The sequence below is a fragment of the Mus caroli genome, chromosome 1, assembly GCF_900094665.2.
Source record: "Mus caroli chromosome 1, CAROLI_EIJ_v1.1, whole genome shotgun sequence".
NCBI classification, from domain to species: Eukaryota; Metazoa; Chordata; class Mammalia; order Rodentia; family Muridae; genus Mus; species Mus caroli.
The window spans coordinates 117,877,874-117,889,451 of NC_034570.1; the positions used below are offsets into that span (position 1 = coordinate 117,877,874).

Genomic DNA, 11,578 nt, shown 5'->3' on the forward strand with positions numbered 1-11,578 from the left:
AGGAGGAGGAGGTGAAAGAAAGAAAGAAAGAAAGAAAGAAAGAAAGAAAGAAAGAAAGAAAGAAAGAAAGAAAGAAAGAAGAGAGAGAGAAAACCATTCCTTCCTTCTGTGTGGGGCTTAAAAGCGATTAACAGATAGAGAACTCAGCTCTCCAGCTCATGGTGATATCCTCAAAGGATCAAACACTCAAGTGGACTACACATATGCTATGAGAAGATTATGAAATCAGTCTTGGTATCCATGAAATAAATGAAAAAAATATAGTATATCTACACAATGGAATATTATACATCTATAAAGAATGAAATCTTGTTGGTAGTAAAAATGGACAGAATGTTACAAAAATAATTCATACTCAGAAAATATAAAATAACATGTTTTCTTTCATGTGTGGAATCAATATTTTTAATAAAGACATGAAATTGGATGGAGGGCTATTCGGGAAGTGAAAGAGGATCAATAGGATGGAGGAAGAAGGACAAGATAGAATAAGGGAGAGATGAACATCATCAAAATATGTGTTCTGTACATGGAAGAAATGTTGTAACAAAACCTACTGTCTCGTATAATTCATATATCATAATTAAAAAATAATCTCTGCAACAACAGCAGCTCTCTTGACAACAAGCATCATAAAGCATATTTATATAGAAAAAAGAGAATGCCTTGTGCTAATCTTGTCATGGTTTCTACTGTCTGCTGCTGTACTTCCACTGAACAGGCACTGGGGAGTCACTATTATTCTGAGTTTCTTGCAACATATAGCAAGCATAATTCTCAGCATTATATTGTATACGAGTCAAGGCTGATATGTATATCTGCCAATCTAGAACTCCCAATGTAGCCAAAAATGACCTTGAACTTCTGACCTGGAACATGTACTACCACACCTGGTATGTCATGCTGGGATAGATCTCAGGAATTTATACATGCTAGGCAGGCACTGTGTCAGGGGAGTACTAGCCTGAGCCTTCACTAATATCTTAACAGAATTTTAATTTTCTTCAAGCATCTTGGGACCTCAAAGAAAGCTAGATTCCTCTTCAACCGAAGACAAGAATCATAATTAAGCTAAGCCAACATTGGCATTCTGGTCCATCTCAGTGCCTGCTAGAGGGAAAAGCATGTAATGTTAATCAAGCTAAAACCACGTGGAAACATAGCAGTATCTCTAGGTTTTCAAGGATCTGGCAAGTCCTATACACAGTTCTTCAGTATTTCTCAATGTATGTTTTAAGATCATATTTTTATTGAACATTTAAAAAACACAATAAGTGACACCCATCATTAACCTTCAGCATCACCTTGAAGTTAGGTACCATATGGATACTCTTGATAAAATTAATTATGATTAATTAAAATAGGCAGGCAAGGTGTAGTGGTCTATGCTAATAGACTAAATGCTGAGGTGGTTGAGGCAAGATCTCAAGTTCAAGCCCAACCTGGACTACATTGGGAGATCTTTTCTTCAAAATCAGTATTAAGATTTTGAACTTAATTAGTTATATATGCTGTATATACAATATAATTTGTATGATACTGTGTGTGTGTGTGTAAACTACATATTACAAAATATTGCCTGTCTAACTGAATCTGACAAACATTAAAAACAAAGTTGAGGACCTAGAGCAGTGGTTCTCAACCTGTAGGTCATGACTCCTTTGGGGATCTAGTGACCCTTTCACAGGGGACACCTAAGGCCATAGGAAAACACAGATATTTACATTACAATTCATAACAGAAACAAAATTACAGTTGTGAAGTAACAACGAAAATAATTTTCTGGTTGAGGTCACCACAACAGAAACTATACTAAAGGGTCTCAGCAGTAGGAAGGTTGGGATCCACATGCACAGAGAGCTATTTCAGTGGTTAAGAGGGATAGTGGTGCAGTCATGTATACTGAAATTCAGATTCCCAACACCCACATAAGGAATGGGATGTGCATGTAAACACCTGTAACCACAGCTCCAAGGTGGGTGTTGATGAGAGAACTAATGGTGCTTGCTGGCTTCTAGCCTAGTCATGAAAAAGTAGAAAAAGTAAACTTGTGGTTCAGGGAGAGACCATGTCTCAGAGGAGTAGATGGAACATGATAGAGAAGATGTGATATATCATATCCTCTTCTGTTCTCTTTCTGCAGTCACAGGGACAAGCATCCCTACACACACACACACACACACACACACACACACACACACACACACCGCTCATTCATACAGAAACACATGCACAAATAAAAGAATAAATGGAAACAATAAAGTAGATACTATAGAATATAAAGTACACTTGGTCGCATCCATTTGGCCTTCAGTCATTCAATATGAAATTTCTAAACATCTACCTATGAAACTGGACCACCAGGGCATGGCCATCTATAGAAAGGATATAGGAAGCTGGTGGTTACCATCACACCATTAAACATGTCACAAGGTGTACATTGTGATTCTCAGATTCTGCCAGAGATTGCAGGGCATTTTCTTTCATCTACTTTTGCACTGGGTAACACATTTTTTCTAGGGGATGCTCAGCTCTGAGTGCCTGACTCTCATCATGGAATATTTTGTGTGTGAATGTTTTCATAGGGCTTAATTGTTTCTTAACTCAATATTGACAAAACAGCACATCCTTCACGACAGTTGGCTACCAGCAAATCTCGGAGAGAATTAAAACATAAGCTAGCACTGAGTTTTGGGAAGGAGGCATTTATGCCAGAAGAAGTAAATAATTAGAATCAAGACCATCCATAATTTATTAGTTAAAGTGTATGCAAAAAGGGTACTTTGCCCAGTAAGATGTTTCCAAATTTACCTTGTTGACATTAAATAAACATGGAAAGTTTTTCAATGAAACCAAATAGTCTTGTCTGTTGTATACATTTCTAACATGTATGGCTGAGTATGGTTGGGTGAATCTGTATGCACCATGCATTTGGAGACAGGAGACTGACCTCAGCTGTTTTCCCCCATCACTGTACCTCTTTGGTTTTGGAGTCAGAGTCTCTCACAAAAGCTGGAGAGCTTTGATTTGTGTTCCACACTCTGGCCAGGGGTCTGCCAGCCTCTACCCCTAACCCTGTAGAAAAGCACACAAAAACGCACCTGGTGTTTTATGTGGGCTCTGGGGATCAAACTGAGTTATGCCCGTGTAGCAAAATGCTTTACAGACTGAGACCTCTCCCAGCCCCCAAATCTTGGGAGGTTTTAAACATTCATTCCAATTTATAAGTAGCTGAAAGTTTAAAGTCAAACAATACATCACCTCTTTTACTGTTGGCATATGAAGGAAAATAGAAGACTTGAGCTGTCTATGTAGGCAGAATTGGAGAACAATACACAGAAGTTAATTCAAACCATAAATAATTTACTTAAAAAAACTCAAGACTTGGATTTGATTTACATGCTCATAAAACTGCCGAATATCAATATTTTCTTTTCTTCCTCCAAACTGGTTGCTCTCTTAAGCCATTCAGTGTTAACAGTGGTCACATAAAATGGCTGTATCCATGATTTAATGGGGGACATAGAGTAATATCCTACCCTTAACAGCCCACGGGAGGAGATACGCTATATCTCTGCAGTCCAGCTCCTTGCCTGGTGGGCTTACGGCCTCTGTATTAGACACTGTTCCCTCTGGCATGCTCTTTGGACAACTGTTTGCTTTACCTGAAAATTGAACAATATTTCTGTGGCTGCTGACACAGAGGTGGAATCGCCAAAAAGACTCAGGGGTTCTCTGTGGAAGGGAGGTACAAACGCTTCCCTCTCCAAGGTCAATAAAGATGGCTCCTTAGGCTTCTTGCTGTGTTCATGCCTACCCCTCCCAGGTCCCCTGACAGAGCCAGTGCTGGGATGTGTGATACCTTCAGTCCCTAATAGGCTCACATGATGATACCTAAAATATGCCTCTACCCATAAGGCTCTCAGAATCTGCCCTCAGCTCTTTGGTAGCAGAAAATCACATACTGCCATGCCCAGCTAATGAGAACAAATCACTACCAGGGGTACCTGCCAGCTTCTCTCCGAAGAAAGGCAGAACAGCAGATGGCCTGGGCCGGAGGGACCTGAGGTACTCTGAGTAGAGCTGACAGCACTTCTGCTGCTGGCGTGTGGGACAACCTTGCCCAGGTTTTCTGTGGAGACCTCCCAGCTCTGGGCCTAGGAGGCAACGCAGACCTTCCCCTTTCCTCTTCAGTGGGAATTCTGTCAGAAAACTGATATTTCCACCCATGGAATGTCTTAGTGCTCCCCTGAACTAAACACCAAGCAAACTGCAAGGCTTGCTGCAGTCTCCACCTCCTTAGCAGGGACTGTTAGGCTCACTCCCACATCTGGCTGTTTGTTTGTTTTCATGCTAGTGGTCCTTTTTCCTCTAGGCACTTGCCTTCCAGAGACACAGAGAGAAGGTAAGATTGCTGACCTTTCTGTTATTTGAGTCCAAAAGAACCCTCTCCTGTGAGAGCTGTGAGAGAGACCAAGCTAGGGAATTTTCAGCCATTTCTTACCTAGCTGACCAGCCCACAGGGATCCCCTGAGGTGAAGGGCTTAAAGCTGCAGATTAGTCCTTAGAGGGGAATGAAAAGTCACTGAGCCTAACCAGCAGTCCCCTGTTGCCTACTGCCTGTTGCTCCCTGGCTCTGATGGGAGACTTCATCTTACAAAGCAAATCTTACTTCAACAAAGTCACTACAATCCAGTTGAAAGCAAGAGTGTTTTTGAAAATGCACTTTGGAGGGGTTCCCTGTCCTCTCGAGCACTGGCTACTATGAAGAGGCAAGAAGGAGATGAGAAGAAGGAGAATATCTGCTTATGGTCACTAGAAAGACTTGAATCCAGAGGCTGTGGAGATGGCTCAGTCTGTAAGTGTCTGTCAGATCCTGGTTTTTTTGTTTGTTTGTTTTTTGGTTTTTTTTTTAAAGCAAGGCATGGGGCTAGGATATGACATGGAGGTTGAAGTTAAGAAAAAAAAGTATGCAAATGTGAGGACCAAGTATGGATACCCAGAAGCCCATGCAAATGACAGGTGGGGATGGTAGCCCATTGGTGATCCCAGAGTCATTCATTGGAGAGAAGGGATCCCCACAGCCCGCTCGCTAAGGAGACCAGGCATACTGACTGAGAGACTCTGATTCAATGATTAAGGAGGACGAACAACTGAGGATGACTCCAATGTCAACTGTGGGCGCGCATGTATGTATTAATACTCATCTGTGCTACACCTATGAAAATCTCATATATATATATATGTATATATATATGATGTGATATATATATATATATATATATATATATATATATATCACATCACACAGAGAGACACACTAAAAACAGAAAGAAGTAGCCAAGTATGTTGGCACATGTAAGCTTAGCCATGGGGAGGTAGAGATAGGCTTATCACTGGGGCTATCTAGCGAGCTAGCCTAGCCTATCTGGGGAGTTCTAGGCAGGTCCCATCTCAAAAAAAAAAAAAAAACCCATGTGAAAAACACCCGGGGAATGACATGTGAGGTTGTGCTTTTGCTTCTATACACAGTGCTCGCACACACACACACACACACACACACACACATGTGTACACACATGCACATACACTTAGGTCCACAGAAACTTGTGCATCTGTCATAAATTAATGTGCGATGAATGAGAAAGACAGTGGCTTACTTCATTCATAAAATGTGAGAACCATCTATAGTTGTGAGAAATGTGTGAGGTGACTATGAAGTCAAAGAAGCCACCTAGGCAGGGCCAAATGTAGAATAGTCATTCTATCAATGGTAAACGGCAGACAGGAGAAGAAGCTCAGGGGGCAGGCCACTTGTGTCATATCAGAGTGAAGAAAATGAATTTTATCCGTAAAAGCATGAGGGGTGTGTGTGCGCTCATGACATGAATGCATAAGTCAGTCACAAAGCACTCTCTTCCCTTTGTTTCTGAGGGTTGAATTTTGAAACAGGGTTTCATGTAAGCCCAATTTGACCTCACAGCCTCTATGTAGCCAAAGATGACCTTGATTCTGAGGCATCGAGATTCAGGTGTGTACCAAGATGATGTTCTGGGGATAGAACTTTGTGCATGCTATGAATGCACTCTACCCAATGAGATTCAGCCTTAGCTGAAATTCATTTATTTTGTGGAAGAATATCAGGTAAAATCAGAGAGCTACATGCTCACTATGCGCCAAGACAGAGCAGCTGTGGCAATGTTTGAATCCAGAGTCTTCCCTAGCCAGAGTCCATATGGCCTCTTCAAATTCAATTTGGTCTTTAAGTATGTCTACTTATTTTGTTCGTAGTATTTATTCTTTGGATTGTGCTTAGGGTTGGTGCATAATAAATGCCTGTTTACCTCCTCTGAGGAGATAACGGAAGGCATTAGTCTAAATGCATATGTGAGATTGCAAGAAAACAATTTGGAAATTAATTTCCTGCTGTTCCCTCTCCATCCATTCATTTAGTCATTTAACAAACATGCATTAAACACTTCATGTGGGCTGAGAATTATACTGAGCCTTGGAGTAATAATGGCAAACAGGATGGAAGCATTGGCCAGAGGAGTCAGGCATGTGCTCAACTGAGCACCAAAGGCTGTGAAAACCAGCTGGAACAGGTTGTATTCCTCTTGCATTACCAAGACTGTGACCTTAAAGATGATGTAGACCTCTGATATGAGATGTGCCTGAAGGATTCCTACATCCCAACCAGGTACACATCACCCAGATCAGAGAGATAGTGAAATTTTTCTCTTTTAAAGACAGTGTCTCATGTAGCCCAGGTTGGCCTGAATCTTAGGATATAGTCAAAGATAACCTTGAACTCTTAATCCTCCTGATTCAGCCTCTTAAGCACTGAGATTACAGGTATCATCGTCACAATAATTCCTATCATTAATTGCCTATTAACACAGAAATAATGTCAAACTTTCCATGGGAGCACATCACTGTATGCAGGCTTGTTTCCTGTGTGTCATCTATTGATGCACACTTGGTAAAAGCATAACACAGCCATAGCACTCAGATGCCTTCCCTACAGCAGTTCTTAAACTTGGGTGAACATTATAACTCCCAGAGGATTTTAAAAACATGAGTACTCAGGCTCCATGCCAGAGTAGAGTCCAATCAGATCTGAAATAGGATATATTATAGCCAACAGCATATTTTAAGATCCCTACATAGGGGGCTGGGCAGATGACTCTGTGAGTAAGTGCTTGTCACGCAAGCAGGAAGACCTGGGTTTGAGTCCCAGCACCCACCTAAAAAAGAGAGTGTGATAATACGTGTCTGCACCCTCCATCCTGGGGAGGTAGGGGCTTGTTAACCAATGGAACATAATCTGTGAGCTCCAGATGCAGAGAGACACTTGGTCTCAAAACCAAGGTAGAAGTCAATTGGCAAAGACAGTGGCATCATCTCTCCCCGCCCTTCACACCACACACACACACACACACACACACACACACACACACACACACACACGTTTCTCTTTTCTGCTGCTCTGCCTCACTGCCCCTATCCACTGCTGACTACCATCCACTCCTGAAGTTCCCATTGCACCAGCAGCTTCTCTAACCCAGACTCCATGACCCTCTCACCTCCTCACTTCTGCTTGTCTAACATTTCTATGAGATCACAGAGCCCATACAAGGGAGATGACACTCAGTACAGATTCGTCAGCTAGCACTGAATCCACCTGAAGACCAGGCAGCTGTTCAAGGGATGCTATCAGGGTTATTTTATACACACACTGTCTACGGAACAGTTGGTCTGGGAGGAATTGTGGCTAAGGCAATATAGTAGCCTTCCTGTCAAGTATTTTGACTGTGAGAGGACAGAAGCAACCCTGAAAACTCCAAACTCCCATAAAGCAATGCGGGTAATCCTTGGTGTGGTCTTTTTAATCTAAGGCAAAAAAAATCTGGAGAAGTGAAGTGTGTGTGTGTGTGTGTACTTATCAAGCCATGGTATGTAGCTGTACATATCTATGCATATGTGTGTATGTGTTTATGGGGCTATAGGTATTTACATATGCATGTTGGAGGTACACGCATATGTATATGTATGGTATATGTATTCATCTATGTATGTGTGTGGAGGCAATTCACGTGCGTGTATGCACCTCCTAAGTGAGGGTACATTAGACTATATCATTTTACGCATATGTGTGTATCCATCTATGCACAATATCTGCCTATTTCTAATAAAGATGTTCTTTTAGTAAAAGCATAGACAGAATTTTAGATTCCCCAGTGTTTGCTCAAACCTCAGCATGCTTTCCATTTCCCAGAAAACAAGCATGAGGGCAAAACGGATTGAGGGTGCTTTAAATTCATGCCTTACCTTTGAGTATGTTTTATGCAACTTACTAGCAAGGAAATAACTTACATGAGGCCTTACCTTGTTAGCTGGACTAATTAGTATAGAAAGCCTTGGAAAGATATTCCACTTCTCATTATTACTACATGGAACTGCCCCTTCGAGAGCATCCTCTTACAAAGCTTGGAAACAGACAGTCTACCCTGTGCAATTAGTTACAGAACAACAGGAATGTGTAATCAGAGGCCGGTATTCACGAACACAAAACATTTGTGTTGCTCAGAGGTGGCTCTTTGTTGTAAATCGCCTTGCTGGCAACTGTTAATTCCTGCAATTAGGAACAGAGGGACTCTCTCTTCAAAAACCCTGCTGTCAGTGGAACCACAGAAAATGATTGCAAAGGAGAAAATCTTAGCTTGTCTGAGGTACTCTGGAGAAACCCACACAGCACAGGCATGCATAACACAGGAGGAAGCGGATGGCTCTTTTTGTATGCATGTGTGCACTTGTGTCTGTATGAGCTTGCATGTTTGTGAGCATGCTGAGGCCAGATGTAGACACAAGGTATTTTCCTCAGTCAGTGCCCCAACTTAACCTGAGCTGGGGTTTCTTAGTGAACCTGGAGCTCATGCATTCAGCGGAACTGCCCACTAGTGAGCCTCAAGGTTTCTCCCATCTCTCCCTCAGTACCAAGGGGATTAGAGATGTGTACCACTATAGCTAGCTTTTTACATGGTTTCTGGGGATCTGAACTTAGGTCTTGATGTTTGTACCATATAGACTGTGCCAGCTCCATGGCCCAGACTCTGGTTTCTATAGAGAAATGCTGTGAGCTTGTGCTGGATGAAGAGCGACCCTAGGGATAACTGTGGTCAGGACAAAGCTCGGGGATTTGAGCCCATGGATTTGACTTCTGAATACAGGTCATGTCTCCCTGGCAATTTCTGTGTAAGAGGTGAAAGTGTAACTTGGCTCATCAATACTTTTAACCCAAGAGGATTACTGGTTCCTTTAAATAGCCTTAGATCTATTTGGTCTTGCTTGCCCTAGACTTTGACTGGACCAAAGGCCTGGGGAACAGGGCTGAGGAAAGCTGAACTGGCCTCATCAGTCCTGAGTCTGTGTACTAGCATTTATGTCAACAAGTTTCCTAATTGCTTCTCTCTCTCTCTCTCTCTCTCTCTCTCTCTCTCTCTCTCTCTCTCTCTCTCTCTCTCTCTCTCTCTCTCTCTCTCTCTCTCTCTCTCTCTCTCTCTCTCTTTCCCTCTCTCTCTCTTTCTCTGTGTGTGTGTGTGTGTGTGTGGGGGGGTGTATCTGTGATTGTGCCTGTGTCCATGTTTATGTCCATGGGTGCAAGCAGAAGTCAGACATTAACCTCAGGTGACATTCCTGAAGTACTATCTATGTTAAGTTTTTATAAGCTGAGACATGTCTGCCACCATGCTTGGTATATTACATGAGCTCCAAAGACTCAAACCCAGGTCTTTCTACATATTCTGTCCACTGAGCTTTCCGTGCAGCCCCATTCTGGAGTTTCTGAATCCTGACAGGGCCGAGGGTCACAAACATTATTTGATTGAGTCAGCAGTATGCATGGCTAGAAATACTTACAACAGAAAGGCTGACTACTAGGCAAATTTATAGGAACATCTGGAAACTTCTCCAACAACATGCAAGTCCTGAGGGCCAGGGCCAGAGTGGTCAGTGTTATAAGATGAAGACTACAATAGCAGTGTGGACAGAGAGCAGTGAAAGAACCTGCTAATTCCCAATATGCTGGATTCACCCTGGGTGATACCAGGATTCTGTGGATTATGGATGAGGCCTGAGAATCTACATTCATCACAAGCTCTCAGACGTGACTGAGGTTGTGGGGCTAGACAACAGATCCTTCACAACCACAAGGACGGGTCTGAAGCTGTGGACCAGTTGGCACAGGTTCCATTCCCCAACATTACATAATCTAGGATTGTGGCACATTGACTGTAATCCCGGCACATGGGTGTTAGAAGAACACAGAGCCTTGACTACATAGTGACTTCTGCACAAGTGTGTTCAAAACCACTGGTGTGGAAAAACCCTAGCCTAGAAGAAGCGCTGATATAGAATATCCCAGCTTAGAGGAAACACAGGTATGGGATAACCCAGCTTAGTGGAAACACTGGTGTTAGAAAACCAAAATAGCCAAAACATTCATCCTCAGAAGGTAGAGATTATACCTGTCTGAAGTAACCAAAAGAGAACTATGGTGGTAGAATGGGCTACACTTGGGATTCTGACTTGTGTACTCTGTGGTCCAAGCGACCAACTTCTTAGACAGCATCAAAGGTGGGGGGATGGAAGGGATGGGAGAGGGTACCAATACCAAAGAGCTTACTAGAAAACAGTTATCTAGCTGGTAGCAAGGTTAAAAAAAAGGAAGTAATATTGGTCATCATACAAATAAAATAATAGAACAAGACAGCATGAGATTTTCTAAAATCTGTTCAGCTACACTCTACTAACCCCCCAACAGAATCTCATAGAATGTGTGAGAGTTTTAACACAGTGGATTGTTGTGTAAAGAAGTCATTTATTTAAATAATGGCTCCCATCATAGTAGAGTCCCTGAGGAGACTCCATGTGGCCAATGGTCCATTGAGACAAGAAGCAGCAGTGTGACAGTGTAAAGAGGTGCTGAGGAGGATGAGCACTCAAAGCAGGCTTCAGTTCCAGCCTCACCTCTACCCCAACCCAGACACTCTCTAAACACCCTCCATTTCTGTCCTCACCTCGCTGTCATTATCAGATAATATTTACTGAGTTTACTCATACGTACAGCTCCGTCTTCTTCTATTGCACTCAAATTTTCTTCCTGATTTCCCTTTTACTTCTTGGTTTGTTCTCAATGTGTTGATTTCACCCTCAGGCTGCCAACTGTGAACAATGTCCCCACCCACTCTATCAACAATTCACTTCTCTGAGAACTCATCCAACTGTACACAAAGTGTGACCACGTGTGGCTCTTTCTCACTCTGGGTCAAGGATCATGCTTCTTGTACAGAAGGAACTGCTCAAAGGATGGAAGACAATTACTCAAAGGGACCACAGATGCCCTATGAAAATTATGGAGGAAGGGCAGGGAAGGAGAGAGAGAGAGAGAGAGAGAGAGAGAGAGAGAGAGAGAGAGAGAGAGAGAGAGAGAGAGATAGGGAGAGGGAGATAGGGAGAGGGAGATAGATAGGGAGAGGGGGATAGGAAGAGGGAGAGGGGAAGAGGGAGAGGGGGAGAG

General features: G+C 42.5%; 1 protein-coding gene across 1 annotated transcript in view; it reads right to left on the reverse strand.

Annotated features, from left to right (window-relative positions):
* Nckap5 (NCK associated protein 5) overlaps positions 1 to 11,578 on the reverse strand; it is an 805,148-nt gene that overhangs the window by 196,498 nt on the left and 597,072 nt on the right.